Source organism: Varanus komodoensis, unplaced genomic scaffold (assembly GCF_004798865.1).
Source record: "Varanus komodoensis strain SLA01 unplaced genomic scaffold, ASM479886v1 scaffold36, whole genome shotgun sequence".
Classification (NCBI taxonomy): domain Eukaryota; kingdom Metazoa; phylum Chordata; class Lepidosauria; order Squamata; family Varanidae; genus Varanus; species Varanus komodoensis.
Window position 1 is genome coordinate 6007795 of NW_025335873.1, and position 17202 is coordinate 6024996.

General features: G+C 47.6%; 1 protein-coding gene across 1 annotated transcript in view; it reads right to left on the minus strand.

Moving 5' to 3' along the window:
• The window catches only part of ASTN2 (astrotactin 2), a 301533-nt gene that overhangs the window by 187679 nt on the left and 96652 nt on the right, over positions 1-17202 (minus strand). The window lies entirely within an intron of this gene.

Consider the following 17202-nt stretch of genomic DNA (forward strand, 5'->3'; position numbering starts at 1 on the left):
ACTGTGCACATCTTATAGGCATTTAATTGCTTGGTGAACTGCATTATTAAATTATGGAAGGTGTGAATACTGAAGGATAACTGCTTTCCAGTTCACATATTGACTTGGCAAAGGCAAACTCGGCAAGTTCCTTTCAAAGAGCCAGCAGAAACGCATTCTCCCCCACTGCTAATGGAAGCATGTTCAATTGACGACTACAGTGCCTTTTCTAAGTTAGCCATTTAAGCATTGGTTTTACATTACTTTCAGTACAAGCACTTATAAAACTTGCATATGGGAAGAGCACCAATCCGGAAGGAGACCTTCCCTCTTACACAAGCCAGAAGGGAAATGTCTTTTCGAAGGTGACATAGAATCACAGAAGAGTAGAGCTGGAAGGGGCCAGAGGACTATCGGGTCCAATGCCTGGTCCAAGCTCAACCATACCTCTCAGATGGCTGTCCAGCTGCATCTTGAATGCCTCCAGGGCGGGAGAGTCCAGCACCTCCCTAGGAGCTTGGTTCCACTGTCGTGATGCTCTAACAGTCAAGAAGCTAGCTGGGCCCTGCAGAATCCATGGACGGGGGTCTGCTGAGAGCGGACCTCGCCTAGAAGGTTGGAGGAGGAAATAGGGCAGCTGCACAGCCCCAGAGAATCACTCTAAGGCTCACCACCTCCAGGCTGGCAATGGTTTAAGCAGGCAATTTCACTTTGCAGAAGGGCAAGACCTGCCCTGGGTAAGAGTTATATAAATTGGGATTATACACAAACTCCCTGCAAGTCTATCACCTATTTCTCACACTGCAGACCTTGCTAAAAGGAAGGAAAACTCACAAGCATGCACACACCATTTTTGTCAATTCAGTTGTCAAGTCTCCTGAACTCCTGGGGGTTTTGCTTACTGGAATCAACAGCAGTAACATTCACTATATCAATAATGCAGTGCAGCCATGAGTCAAAGATCAATACACATCAATGATCAATGTGTTAACTGTACCAAGTGTTGCCCATCTAACCCAAAGCACATGGTTTTAAGCTTTCAGTTGCATTCTCCACCATTTTTCCAACTCCTTGGATGTGCCAAGAGCCCCATCAAAAAGATTAGGTGGAAGGCGGGTTACTTCTTGTGGACTTCTTCATGGTATGAAGATTTGAGAGTGGGACCGGCAGAGCCAAGCCATCCAGCCACCCACTCCAACACTGGATCAAGCTAGAAACATTTCAGGCTTGACTTAGTCTGTGTCGGCTGAATAAATTACAAGCTTCAATCAAGGCAAACTCCCAACTTTTCTGGATGGACAGAAGGGAGGGAGGGGCTTTTGTCCATTAAGTTTTTCTCTGGATGCTCCAGTGGCATGTCATTCATTGTCACATACCAGTCCAGGATGCCTGAAGTCCCCATGTTAAGCCCAGAACTTAATTTGACTAACCCTTTGTGGCTAATTTAATTACCCCTGGCCCACAAACTAACAGACAGCTGTTAAAAATGGTTATTGCATTATTAATACGCTCCAATAATTTCCCATTAAAACTATACTGTTAATAATTTTCCCCCTGTATTTCTTCCCTCTTAATTAGTCTATTTAAAACTTTGAAGGAATATTCTCTCCATGCTAAATGGGAACGTTGAGCAAATTACATTTTTGATTGAATACTTCTGTGATAGGCCAGCAAATAAGACCGTTGAGTTGTTAATTATTGTCAGGGTTCCACACGATGCCTGCTAATGAGGCAGTCAATCTTCAGTGCAATTCCCAGAATATTAATGGATCCCTCTCTGATATGGAGTTTGTCGCTGGGAGACTCCCAGGGAACCTGTTGGCTTGGGTGAAGAGCGGATTCCCCATTTCCAGGATCTGCTTCCAGCATCAATCAAGCCTCATTAACCAAGAAACACTTACAGAACCAAAAACGGTTGTTCTAGTGCAGGTGGCCTTGTTTATGATTGTATACCCCAAACATTCTTCCATCACAACCAGCAAGATAGAGTCATAACCACTGGAATATAACCCAAATATACCTTCAACACTCCGCAGAACCAGCCACAGAATCCCACCTATTTCCCATTTTCCCAAGTTGACCCCAAACCACAGTACTTTCATTTGTGAGCCGAACCCAGGAGCACGGATGCAAAGTGAGGAAAGGTTTCCAGTCCATAGCATCATGAAGATATCTAACATGCTTCCAATAGCTGGAATGAATGGGAGGATGAATCTGGGAAAAGACTGTGAGTTATCCTGGCACGGACTATTTTGGCTAGGAACAGAGGTTATTTTTGCTCAGTTTTCATCCTGATATCCCCTGGGAAAATTGGCAGCGCCTCCAGGAAGCAGGATGCCACTATCCCTCAGTTTTCAGGGAATAATGTGATGCTGTTCTCCAAACAAGCAACCAAAACTATATACAAAGTGAATATTAAGGGAAAGCATGCACAAAATGCTGGGTACAAGGGCAGAAATGCACAAGAAATAAAATAAGAGGAAGGTTTGCAAAAATCCTGAATATTAGGGAAAAGGTAAACAGCTGGTGGAAGGGACAGAGACACGCAGAGACTTTCAGGTGGATTTAACAGAAAAATATCGCAAGCGAAGGATCTGAACAATGAGAAATTGGCTCAGCCAAATCTCTTCTACAAGCCAAGCCAAGCCAAGCCAGTCCGGAGGTGAACACAGTTAGCAGCCAGAGACACTGAAAGCAATCAGGGCTGTGGGCTCCCGACAGTGTGCTTTGGTTAATGCACCGGCAGAAGCCTTCTGAAACAATCACCCCCTCTGAGCACAGAGCCAAAGGCGCGCAGTGCAGGACGCACGGCAATCCTCAGATGTGGCTCTCTCCAGCTCCCAACAGTGGCAAGGGGGACCCTTTGTTGACACACTCATTTTGCCCCAGCAGAGTTTTATTACACTGGCTGTATTTGTTCAAGTACAAGGGTCTTAAGACAGCAAATGGGAAATTGGGAGAAAGTGCAGCGTGGGCCGGGGAGTGGGTACTTTGCGGAGCTAATAATTATTATTACTGCCAATACCAGCATTTGTGCAAGTGTGCTTTGCTTAATTTATTCCACTTGCAATATTCCTTCCATTGAGAGGAGAATATTGAAGGAGGAGTGAACGGCAGCTGCATCGGGCAGGTGTTCTGTGGGAATAAAAGGAGAACAGGGGCAACAGGAGGGGTGTGAGCTGTGGCAAGGCAGGGGGGCTCCGAGAAAGTGCTCCAGGGATTTCTTTGGGCTCTGCTTGTGAGCTGTTCCTAAGAACTTGAGAAAGCCACGTGCGGTCAGGCCAATGGTCTGCCAGGTCCAGGATTCTTTTCACAGGGTGGCTAAACAGCTGTCCACAGGATCACCCAGGTGGGATGGGTCCATGGCCTCCTCCTTCCACAGCACCTGCCTGCATCCCCTCAGCAGCCTGCTGCCCTCAGGAAAAGCAGAGGGACCAATTTTGTTGCAGGTGTTATAAAGAAAGGTCCAACCACCGTTCCCATCGGCCTCCCATGGCATGACACAGTTGTGTTCTTTGCCTCAGGCAGCAAAGCATCTTGGGCCAGCTCTGCTTGAAGAACAAGCAGCTGACTCCAAGGAAACATTGCCATCTCTGTCTCTTACACACACACACACACACACACACACACACACTTATTTTGGGTCCATCCTGAGAAGGAAAGACTCACTGGAAAAGGCAATCATGCCAGGGAAAGTCAAAGGCAGAAGAAGAGAAGACCAACCATGAGATGGTTCAGTTCCATAAATAAAGCCCCAGGCTTGCATTTACAAGAGCTAACAGGGCTGTCAAGACAGGACAGCTTGGAGAACATTACTCAAAGGGTCATCCTAAGTCAAAGGCAAGTTGGCAGCACAGAAAAATAACTCCTCCCTTTCTCTCTCCTCTCTTTGTAATCTTCTGGGCAATAGCTCAGAGAAAAAGTGATGGAGAAACTTCCTTGGTGCTTTCTATATTTATAGTATATTTTGTGCTAAACAAACCAGAAAGAAGAAAAGACCAAGAAAAGTTCAAGGTTCAGTGTCTTGGCAAACAGATTAAAGTGGCTGCACTGTAGTTCTCCCTCCTTGGAAGAAAGGGAGGGGGCTGTCCTTGAAGTTCCAGGAGGGCCGCATAATTCTATAAACTGTGTGCTAAAAGGATCGATATTCTAAAGAAAAAACACTGTCATTCGTTCCTTAGAACTGCCCCTAATTCCCTCAGACATGAACCATCCCCCTTAATCCATGCACAGTTTCTCCTTCTCTCTCCATCAGGGGAAGCCTAAAGTAATTAGAAAGGGCCCAAGGTCGGCAAATCTGAGCTTTAATAGACCGTTTGCTGGGATTCAAATCCGTTTGTTGTACGCCTGCCAAAAGGAAAGGGCAGAAGTGAGACGGGTTTAACCCGACATAAGCCTCTGATCCGTTCTCCCGATGACTGCACTTTCTCCAAAACTGGGCTTCCCCTATCATTACCCACCCCGGGATGCCGCATCTGCTCCATCGCTAATTCCTAAACCCTTTGTCAGCACAGTGCTATAAGACTTTCGGGTACAGCCCCAGCTGAGCCTTGAGCAAGCTCCGGTTGTTCCCAAACTGTGCGTCCGTGCTGCTTGTAGTAGCAAGTGAACCACCCGGAGGTTTGGTTCAGTCCCTCAAGGTCTCTTCTAGCAAAGCCAGCTTCCCCTCCCCTTTCCACGAGAGGTCGTTGAGGCCCCATCGGTGCGGGTGTTCAAGGATAGGCTGGACGTACACACGGTGGGCATGTCGTGAGCGGAGACGGCTGGTGCCGGAGGCCAGACTAGATGGCCCGGGAGGCCCCTTCTGACTCGCTCTGTTTCTATATTTCCTCACAGCATTCGACTGCTCTCCATGTCCACCAGAAGCCTTGCTAAATGTAGCTCCATGGTAAAACAAAATGAATGATGCCTTCTCAGGGCATTGCTGCCAGGTAGCTTTTGCTTGTCCGCAGGAAATGGCAGAGAGCAAAAATGCTGACCACTGATCCGTTCACCCCGCTATTTATCTCTTCTGGCTCAGCACCAAGCCCTGAACAGTGCAGCACCATCCAAAGGAATCTCAAGGCCGCCTGCATTTGGAACCTGGCAGTCTGCTTGTGATCGTGGAAAAAGCTCAGACATGACTTTAAATGGGGAGTTGAACAGCCCTCTTTCAGCACATGGATTTCTTGCTGAGGACCGAGGCCCCGGGGGGCTGGGACTTCTGGATCTTCCAAGGCTTTGGTCCATGTGCAGTTGGCTCTCTTTGGCGGGAGGGTGTCTGGCAGACAAGAGACAAGGAGAAACACCCAAGGGCTGGCCTGGTCAGGTCTTTCTGGCATCCAGAACGAGAAGAGATGCTTTTGAACATCAGCAATGCGACTCTAGGCTGAGTGTTCACAGTGAATCGTTCCAAGGAGATCACTGAAGTGGCCAAAGAGGCCTTGCAGGAATGAATGGTCTTCATTTGAAGCGAGCAGCACTTTACCTTCCCAGCTTGCTTGCTTGCTTGCTTGCTTGCTTATTTATTTATTAAATTTGTATTAAAGCTGCCTGTTAGCATTGTGCTCTCTGGGTTGCCATTACAATTAAAGTATAGAATCATACAAACATAGAAACGGAGTGAGACGGAAGGGGTCTCATGGGTCATCTAGTCTGACCCCTGGCTCCAGGCGGCTCCACTCATGACATGCCTACCATGTGCATGTCCAGCCTATCCTTGAACCCCCTCATTAATGGGGCTTCCACCACCTCCCATGGAAGCCCATCCCATACCCTCGGGGTCCTAACGGTCAGGAAGTACTTCCTGGCATCCGTCCTGAATCTTGGTTCCCTGAGCTTTGCTCCACTGGGATGTGTCCTGTCCTCCACTGCAGGGGAAAAAGGTAATGACCCATCAATAATAACATTAATAAAATAATACAGTTAAATATTATAATACATAAATGGGATAAAACACAGTATGTAAATAAATAAAATTAATAAAGGAGATTAAAATTAAAGCCAGTGCTGTCGATATAGTTTAGATAGTGTCATAGGTGCATTGAGAAAGGAATGCTTTTGTCAGGTGCCTAAAACTCAATCAAGTAGGCACCTAATGAATCCCTGATGACAAAGTGATCCATTGTTGGGGTGCCAGTACAGAAAAGGCCCTCCTCCTAGCCACCTCCCCCTTAACCTCCCTAGGGAGAGGAATTTGTAGAAGAACCTCCATTGATGACCTTCAACAACGTAGAAAGTTGAGCGCCCGTGTTTCCTAGATGATATATTTGGCTGGGTGAATGTCCCAGCAGGAATTTCTCGGGTGAGCTGACGGGAACAAGGTACAGAGAACCCATGATGTCGGCCGTGCAGGATAGGAAGCTCAGTCCGGGAAAGAGACAGAGCATGGATATTCGAAGTGTGCCAGCGCAGCGAAGTCGCATAAGGTTGCTGGACTCAACTCTCCCCCAGTGTGAAGAGGAGGAGGAGGGGAACATCTAGAGCTCACGCAAAGCTCTCCTGTATAGCCCTGTTGTGTAGCGAATGAGACAGATGTTTAGCAGGAAATCTTTTCATCCTCCCCTAAATCTCCGCAAAGCCTTATCTGATGAGGCCCAAAGTACACTAGCAAAGCACCTCCCTCCCCACCCCCCACCAGTGCTGTCCACATTCCCCCTTCCTGCAGTGCTAATTCCTGGAGATTTTATCTGCACAAATTGCAGAGGAGCGCAATATTTCCTTAAGAATGGGCTCCGCAAATTATGCATCACAATTCAGGGTGTTCGAGACTTCGTGTTTGTAAATTCATGCCTGCACCTTAGTTGAGATCTTTTAAATCCAAATGTGAACTGCTAAACACGCAAGCAAGGAATTCTATGAGACAAAGTCAATTGCGATGCACGACTTGCGAGCATAAAAGTGCTCAGCCTTAAGATCTATTTGCACAACCACTACACAAAAGACGCAAACAACACGTGGTTGATTTTAAGTTGGCCAGCGAGGCGTAGGGTTAGCTGCCCAAATGTGTCCCATTTCCCAGAGGAGAAAGAGAACTTGCCAGCATAGCATGGAGACATAAGACAAGCTAAATGGCTTTAGTCCCTCTTCTAATGCATATATTTCCCACCATTCCTCCATGGAGGTCCAGATACCAAACAAGATTCAACCTGCTCTTCCTAGAAACCCTGTGAGATGCCACCAAGAACACCAGAATCGGTCATTTGTGCAAAACAGTGGTCTTCACACCTCACCTAAAGCCATCACTTTCCTCCATTCCAGGGGTACCTATGGACCACCAACAGCCCCTTTCACTGATTTCCGTGCCTGAAAGAATGTTGGCCCTATTTTGCTTTGCAAGGAGTGTTTTGGGGGAACGTCTTTAAAAAGAAAATACTAGCAGGTTTGCTTGTGCATTAGCGTTACACCTTCAAGGAAGCTGCCCTGGATCCCTCTGAACTGAGGGGATTTCTGAGGAACATGCAGGCAAGGGAAGGTGAGCTTCTTCCATGCCAAAGACACTGATGGTCAATTTCAACCTTCTATGTCTATTGCCCCTGCTTAAGAGGGGAAGAACTGAGGCACCCTCAGGTCCTGGTGAAGCCTCAACCGTCTACCAGAACATTCCCCAGTCTTGTCCTGGAGGTTACCACTTTGGAGCTTCAGCCAGCCCAGAAGGAACCGCTCCAGGGAAGATGCTTCCTGCTTCGAGTTGTAGCTTTAACCTCAGAACACGTTTCTATGTCTGGAGCTGGGATCCCATGGCTGTCAAGATTTGCAGCCAGTTCTCTCTGCTCATGGACCCTAAGCACAACACCATCCTGGTTCTCTATAGGACCAACAGCAGATTAGAATGCACTGGCAACACAGAGACGTCCCTGCTCAGATCTGGAAACTTTGCCAAGATGCCGCCCTGTCTAACTAGCCAACTCCAACCAAAGATGCATGCATAATATATAAAGATGGAGGACACAGCGGCTTAAAAGGAACAATTACACAGTCCAGCGGGTCAAGAATTGCTCGGCCATTTATTAAAGCCTCTATTAAACAGTTCCTAACATCCTTTTTTCATATTAATGTGCCATATTTGGGCAACTTTCTATTAAAGTGGGATAACACAGAGAGGGGTTATGATCAGATTGAAATGGATCCAGGGCTGGTATTCTGTCGTATGGAGGGGTGTGTGTGTGTGTTTAAAGGAATTCATGAAGAGCTTGGTCTGTGAAACTGCAGTCTTTAGCAAACATGAGCAAAATATCATTGCATACAGACTGAGGAAAGCAAAGAAAAATAAGTTTGAAGAAGAATGGGGAATGCTGAGAATACTTTGAAATGCTCATCACACGATTATGGGACATGATCCCCTTTCTTTCTCCTCTGAGATTCATCACAGCTTTGTTTGTTTGGTGGGCATATTCTCTAACTGCAGGCTGGCATAACACACTGACAAATCAATGGCAGAATTGATTTGTAAATATATATAAATATATATTCACATTTTATTTACACACTTCCTTCTATAAAATGTGTATTGTGCAATGCTTGTAACTGGGTGTGTTCATTAAAAAGCATGCTAAATACTCCTGGCCTGTACCTGTGCAGAAGTAGTTTAAATATTGTAGCTGGCAGGGTTTAGGGATAGAAGCTCCTGCTGGAAGGTGAGCAGGAGAGCTTCAGCTGGGAAAACCGAAAACTTGCAATTGCAGCCAAATTGCCAGGTTAGCTGCAGAAGAATTGCACAGCTTGCGTGTCTCTAAGCCCTCCCGTTTCTTTATTTTCTCAGGTTTGTAAAGGAGCTTGTCAGCATTCGGCATAATCAGCGAGGAGGAAGTACGACTGATCACTTCTGCAGGGAAACTTTATGTATGAACAGCTCCAGAGCACCTACTCCATAAATTAGTAAGGGCTACAGTGAACCTTGCTTTACAAGGTATCTTGCAGCCACATGACTGATGTGGATGTCGGCTGGAAACCAGAGGTAGTGTTGGGAATGAAAGAGGCGGTTATTCTTGGCATGCTCGCCGGGGCCAGGGCGGCACCAACTCAGGATGAGGACTGTGAGGCCTGAGAGAGGAGGTCTGTGGACACAGAGACAGTGGAGCAGGGAGAGCTCGTCTCAAGCTGACTTCCATGCTCTGGAAGTGCCAGGAGGGGCTCGTGGTGTTCCTGATTACTCGCACAGCATTATCTGTTCTTACTGTATGCACACGGCATTTGTTATTTTCTCCATCCTCTTATCTTAAGCCAGTGACTGCCAGCCAAGAAATCTCTGGTGGCACCATCCACCACCCTATAAGTAAAAGCATTTGGCGACCCAGCCAGTGCCAGCGGAAAGAGGCTGCTCTTCATTGAGAAAGCTCGCGAGAGAGTTCTCTTCTTGGGTAAACCTTAAGAGTGCAGCCCCAGTGCCTGCAAATTTGACCCTACAGCAATCCAAAGGAGCTATGACCCTTTCATATGGCTCCATCCTTTCTCCTGACCATTGCTCATTTGGTGCTTCTCCGGCCTTTGTGCACGCCAGGTTGAAATGTGGCTCTTAAGACTCAGTTTTCAGCAGGAAGAGTCCTAAGCTACAACCCACGGGCAGATTTGGGTGTACGAATATCTGCTCTTTCAGGCTCTGCACCTTTGCACCACTCCCTTGGCCTTCAGCTCGCCCCAGTGCCCGAGCAAGGCCCTTGGTAACATCTCTGGAGTGCCTGTGCCCCATGCTCTTGGTTTCGTTACCTCCACTGTACCGACACCCTTACAAGAAGCGTATTAAGGACTCCTCGCCCTTGGCAGCCCCATGGAAACAATCAAGGCTGACTGGTCTGTTCTACCCCTGCAGTCCTGCCAGTCCAGGGGGTGCGATTCCAGTCTTGCTCCGTTCTGAGGTTCCTCATTTCAGTGCGATGGAGCCAGGCCAAGGGACACACGCCTCCCAACCTTCTCCCCACCCCTCCAGGTTTGGACTGCTTTGGGGAGCAAATGGCCCTGGACACAAAACACCAGCATGTCGAGGGGAGGACCCAGTGGGCTGCCCTTTGTGACGCGCGTGTGCCTTGCTCTGCGCACAAGCAGGGAGACTGGTCTGGGGTGCAGGGACACGTCCTGCTGCCACGCCACCACCGCACACCATGCCAAGCGCAGCAAGGGCGGCGAGCAAGCGATCTGTACCCACAGCAGCCGCGTGCGATGCACGAGCCGCACCGCGCACGAGCCGGCACATTCCCAGGGTTGCCCGGAAGGCCTTCCCCGGTCTGGCACCTCAGGCCAGAGCTGATCTCGATGGCTCGCTTCAAAGGCCAAGAAACCCGCATTTCCCCGGCCTGGGGCATTTATCTCTGCTTATGACAGCAAGGGCAACGATCAATTTGCTCCATCACGCTGAGCCCGCCGTTCATCACCCACGCCCGCTGTCAGGGGCGCACAGACGCTTTTACCGGTGGCAGTAGATGCGATTATTGACAGAGCGATAGACGATGAAGGGCCCCCTGCACGGTTCAATGCTACCATTGATTAAAGGGCCTGATAAAGGACTCGCTCGGAGCAAAACCATTTTCTCTTGGTGGCGGCCGCCGTCGCCACGGCCACGGCTGCTGCAAAATGCAAAGGAAGAGAAGAGTTTGTGCAGGGCCCTCCTCTTCCCAGCAGGTGCACGTGCGGAATGCCCCCCAACCTGAAGATACTCTGGGAGCACTCCTGGAATCAGGCGCACCGTCGTTTCTACAGCGTCCCGCATGCAGGGAACGCACTGGTGGCTTCCCCACATGCGCTGCGCCTGCATGACTGGACAGAAGGAGGCCTCTGTGGCGTCCTGGGTGCCTCGTTCTTCCAGGCCTTTGGTGAGCAACTGAAATGGTTGCAAAACCCTGGCTCACATCTTTTCGAAAGCACAGCACCCAGGAATCCGATTCTGGGCTGTTTCCTTCCTCACTTCCTTGGGGTCGTTTTCAGTGGGTCCTTCTTGGTCAGGGTGCACCATGCTAATTCGTTCTTGTTTGAACCACTGCTGTTATCCTGCCTGTTTTTGATGGACAGCTGCTTTCTGGGCTCTCAGCTGATCGCTGACCCTTTGGGCAGAAGACGCTCGGGCCTGAACCTGAGGCCTTCTGCATCTGAAGTGTGTGCTGCGGCTTCAGTCACAAAGGGCCTCATGGGGGGAGGAAAATAATGCACACTTGCTTGAAAAGCAACACGTGCAAAGTGTTTCTAGAGAGAGGGCCAATTGCTCACTCATTAGACTAGGCTCCGATAGATTTTCCTGATTCTGGGGAGGAGAATATTCACTAAATGACAGAGGGGCAGTTTCTACTTTGGATTCAGCTCTTGACAGGGGCAGAAGCTTCTCCTTCAGAGAAGGCTACTCAGGGTTCGTGCTGCTTCGTGATCTGCTAAATGTCAATAAAACAGCACTTAAGGATTGGGTTGAGCTGGATAACCAGGAGTAAAGAGGGAGGGGGTCAGGCCAGGACTGTGCCTGATTTTTTTGCATACTGAGGCAGAGCCAAAGTCTATCACTTTAAGGATAGAAAACCGAGTCAGGAAGACCCAGATTCATCTCCAGGTATCCACAGCATGTCCCTGGCCAAGTTGACACTTAAATCACCCTCCCCTAATCCAGATTTTCCAATGTGCACCGACAGAGCCAACTGTAGGCCATTTTTCAAGAGAACCACACCTAAGCACTGCTCACATCTTCCACGGTTTTATAAAGAAGGCAATAAGAGGGGAGGGTTGGATCTTTATCCTTTCTAGGTTGCCAAAGACCAGCGGAAGTTCACTCGAGAATAAAATTAAGATGAATTGATAGAGAGCTCGAGAGAAAAGCATATCCTTTCACTGCAGCGCCTCATGCTCCCGGGGGGCCCCCTCAGAAGCATGTGAGGAAAATGTGGGGCCTTTACATTGTTTCTGCATAACGATAGAATCATAAGTCATGTCACTGCAACAGCTGAGGCACCGCTCATGTGATTTATCTCTGCTGATGCTAAAGAATAATAAACTTTCCCTTTGGAACTGGGGACCATGCAGGTGGCTTGCAATTTCCAGTGCAGTGGGAACAGCAAACCAGAATCGACTGACAAGTGAGAAAATGCAAGATGGTTGGAAGCGGCGAGAACATCTGTTTCTCCCCTTCTTCGTTCCGGCAACAGGGAATGAGGCCCTTCCTCTTTCGCGAGTCGCTGCTATTGATCTAGTGCCACCTAGACATGGAGACCAGGTGTGCGGATTTCGAAAAGACCTGGGCAAGGGGTTGCTGAAGGAGACTTAAATGGAGAACAAGTGCCTTGATCAGGCACACTGCCACGCTGGCTGGTAGGTCAGCTGGTCTTTGTTGCCTGGACAGAGTCTCAAGAGATTTTGTACATCAATTTGTTCCAAAGCTGCTGCTGCTGCTTTTTTCCACATGTCAAAGAGGCAAAGAGCTTGCACACCACTTAAGATGAGACCGAGTTAAAATTCTTTAAATAAATGTATTTCCCGGTAAACTTCCTGATTTTTAAACATTTGCTTTGGCAGGGTTGGTGTTCTGAAGTCACACATCCTCCAACCTGCATAGCTTGTCTCCAACCCTCCGCACACCCTTCCTTGCTGTCAATATCGGCATGGACTCCGAGGTTTTACCAGCATTTGGCTTCCCTTGGGCTTTCTTCTCCATGATCATGATCATCCAGCCTGTAAATTCCTTCCCCCTGTATCTGATGAGGCTGGGACTGAAAGACACTCCTCTAAAAACCAACAACTGAAGAAAAAACAAAAGGCCTTTTGCATCACTTCCCAGGGGAACTACCTCCTCTCCTCTAGGCCCCAAGCTCCACCACCTCTGCTCCACTGCCCTTTGCCTCTCTTGCTTCAAATTATTTGTATCTCTGCAAATGAATTATAATTAACCAGTCCTCTTCTGACAATCCAAAGAAACCCACAACCCATCAGACACAGGGAATAATTAGTCCACAAAAGCCTCCAGTGCTAGAAGCCAGAATCCTTGGCTGAAGTGCTACTGAAAGTTGCTCCTACCCTGCATTTATACTGTCCTCAAGACATCTTCATTATGCTGTGCTAAGACATTAACCCCGGGAGCTAAAATGAACTTCTTAAGGCCTCGTGCAGAGCAGGCGCCTGGCAATTTTCCTCCATTAAACTCTTAGAGACGAGTGACCCCCAAGCAAAGGTGCCAGGCTAATAGGAGGCCTGGAGGAATACAGCGAGCAGATGCTCACGGCTTGGCCAAAAAAACATCAGTGTAAAAAGCTGCTGCTGCACGGGAGAGGCACAAACACGGATGCCCCGACAGCCCGACTGCGAACGCGACATGCCACGGCAAGGCAGAAGGGACCGTTCAACCCGGCGAAGGGATAAACAAGTCCGGAAAATAACGCGGCGTGATGCAAATCTGAGGTTTAATGCTCACGCTGGATTTAAAGGAAAGGATGTACTAGCAGGCCCAGGACTGGCCCAGTCCAGCCCTCCAGGGCCCACGGGGGCTAAGCAGATGCCTCTGGGCAGGAGACGACGGGAACGGTTGAATCTCACGGTTCCCCAGCCACGGCTCTCAATGAGCGTGCCTTCGCTACATGTGGAAACCCACTAGCCCCCGCTGCCCTCTCCCCTCTCCTCCTCTGTGAATGTGTCCGGCTCCAGAAGCGTTTACTGCGGCTCTGAATTCCATAAATGCTTCTTCCACTGCGTGAGAGCCTGTCTTTTGTCCGCTTTGAGCCTACTGCCAATTAATTTCTTCAGATGGCCCCACATTCAAATATCACAAGGAAGGTGATGAGGAAAGAAAATAATAACATCTGTCTCACAATTTTCTGAAGCTTTACCATAGAAACACAGAAACAGAGCGAGTCAGAAGGGGCTTCCCGGGCCATCTAGTCTGACCTCCGGCACCAGCTGGCTCCGCTCACGACATGCCCACCATGTGCACGTCCAGTCTATCTTTGAACACCACTGGACACCTGTACTGTTTTTTTTTTTAATCCTTTATCTTTTACCACCATTTGTATTCTACTTTTCAAAAAGTACTTTACCTTTTGCTACCCTCAACATTTCAGTCTTTAAATGTTATTCCTTTGCCACCCTTAATATTTTGTAATCTTTATTTCAAAGTGGATGTTTTTGCCCCCATCATAATATCTGAATGCAGCGTCATTTTTCTTACTTTTATTTATTGATTGATTTTATGTATTACTTATAATTTATCTTTGTATGTAATGACTTTATACTTTACAGCAATGTATCATTGATTGGCATTGTTTGTGAATTTTTAGTCTTAGTATTTAAAAGGGAAAAAGAAAATAAAGCTAAGCATTTCCAAGCAGTTTTACCTTCCCTTGTAAGCCACAGACAATAATTTTCAAGTTTCCACAGCCCTTGTTCAAACAAGGAATAGTTAAGAACTAATGCCAGAACTTCCTGGCATTTTAATTGTGAATGTTATTGGATTTCATATTGATTTTATTGATATGGTCACTGGCATCCTGTGATTGGTTTTATATTTGCATTATGTATTATTGTCATTGTTGCATGCCTCAGTGAAGATTATGACTGTATTGATAATCTATGTATATTTGCTTTAGTTTGCTTTTAGACTGTTTTAATTCCTGTGCACCATTCCAAGAGCTGTTGCTAATTGAACGGTTTATAAAAGCTTTAAATGAATTCATGATTGCCTGAGGTTGTGTTTTTCCTTCTCCATTCCAATGCCTTCTCCTCTTGTACCATATCATTTAGAGTATAACCCTTCTGAATAGGGATAGTGCCATTCCTGACCTTTCTAAGTCATTCTGGGAGCCCTTTTTCAGCTGAGGCCCAGGGTTCAAATGCTCTAACATCAAGCACCATTAGTGTTGGTGATATGCAGGTATGTCACACGGAGATGGGTAGAGATCTGTTCTCCCCTGCAGAGAAAGGCAGGACGCGCTCCAACGGAGCAAAGCTCAGGGAACCAAGGTTCAATTTGGATGCCAGGAAGCACTTCCTGACAGTCGGGACCCCGAGGGTGTGGAATGGGCTTCCATGAGAGGTCGTTGAGGTCCCATTGGTGCGGGTGTTCAAGGACAGGCTGGACGTGCACATGGTGGGCATGTTGTGAGCAGAGCTGCCTGGAGCCAAGGGTCAGACTAGATGGCCCAGGAGACCCCTTCTGACTTGCTCTGTTTCTATGTTTCTAGTGTAAGGAATGTGATGAAGAAAGGTTGAGCAGGAAGAAGGGGAAAGGAAGCCCGTTGCCCATTGCCTGTTTCCTGTTAGATGAGGAAAATACCAAGATCTGGTACAGAATTTCCACAGCGGCTTAAATGCAGTCATGAAGCTGTGGCTGGAAAGATCATCTCTCCACACTACAGTATGAAGGCAGCATTGAAGGTTGTACCAATTCCACCTGTCATGTGCCGCAGACTCTGATTCAACAGGTCAACACTGTGGGAAGAGATCTTGCACTCTAATGCAGATGTAATGGATTGTGCTTTGGTTTCCAGCTCATTTGTGGAGACATCCATAATTCAACATCAAATATTCATCACCACGTTTATTAAATTTTGAATAATTTAGTGTCCGCGGTATGTCACAGGGGCGGGGGCAGGTTCCGTGCTCATGGGTTTAGGATATTAAACTCACAGTCCCCTTGATTGTGATGCTTCCCCGAGAGAGCACAGAGACTTCACATTTCCTGGTATGGACACTTTCTGCACAGGAAGGAAACGTCATCTCAGCATCTCTTGATGCGTTGTGAAGTATTTCTCACCACTGCTAAATGCAAGCGGTCGGCCAGACAATCCCAGCTTAGCCAGGTGGGCTGCAGCAAGCAAGAAACAATCATACACTTCAAACGATGCCTTTCATTCCCGTGCCAGCTTCTTTTGGATGCAACACAAGTTGCCCTGAGAGGCAGGACACCTGGTTAGCCACCCCCACACCCAAATTGTTTGGCAGTGAGGAAGGGGCAAACACTGATGGTCCCCTTGCAGAAAGCCATTGGATAGCCTTCTCTGGAATGGATACTGACTGGTTTTGCAGGACGACGCAACAACTGAACAACTGAATCCAGGTGCTGGGGAATGCACAACATTTGCCCATTGGGAGAATATGCTACCAACGACACCTTCGTCTTGACACTCATTTCTACATTTGGTCAACCTTCCTATTAGGAATGTGGATCAGCAATTTTGAATATTTGTGCGCATATGTGTGAGCATGGAATAATTTTATGAGTAATCCTTCCAGGACCCGTTCGACGAATCTCCGGCCATTGTGTGGCTATATGTTTTTGTGATTTGGTTTTGTTTCCCCCCTTTTTCCTGCATACAGCTCTGTAGTTCCACTCTTTGTAGTTCTACTCTTGTTATTCCCTGCAGTTTTTTGCTGAAATTTGGTTTTATGGAGGATTTTGGAAATAAACCGATTTTTTTAAAAAATCAAACATGTTGCAAGGGTGGATAGCAAACCTTTAAATTCCAGGCAAATTGCTATTGGGGACTGCAAATTTATGTAAACTGGGTATGCATGAGTGGCATACACAACACACACACACACACACACACACACACACACACACAGAGGGAGGGAGGGAGGGAGGGAGGGAGGTAGTGGTTAAGAGCATAGGTTGTTGTTTCAGGGATAAGACTGAGAGCAGGAACATGAGAATTATAGAAACCACTTTGAGTTCATGGGGGGGAAGCAGAATATAAATCTAATAAATCAATAGGTAATACCTGCATATATAAATTTAGGGGAAGCACATACTTCCTATTTTCAGGAGAAGCTGCATTTGCATAGTATGGTTGACTCTTCAGGCCATTGCTGTTATTGTGCATGTATATCCCACCTTTTTAATTCTTGTGAGGAATCCAAGGTGAATGGGTGCTCCATTTTATCCTCACAACTACAGCCCTGTAAGGAAGGTTAGACTGAGCCCCTGTGATGAGCTGAAAGTCACCCAGGAGCTTCATGACCAAGTGGGGACTAGAATGTGAACCTCTTGGGTTCACAGTCCAACTCTCTCCCCATTACATGACACCGGCTTCACACACACACACACACACACAAACATCCCTATACTGCACCTTCTCAGAGCAGCAGTGAGCCCCCTACACAACACAGATAGGGGCCAACTTGGATTGGCCTCAGTGGCACTTCCAACTCAGAGAACCAGGTATGTCTCCACGCACCCTTGATGGAAGTCCCAGAAATCAGCACAAGAAGAACGAGATGCTTCCCTCCCCAGAACAGGAGCAGCTGCAGCTGTGTCAATATCAAGGCTGACTGAGAGAACAACGTGAA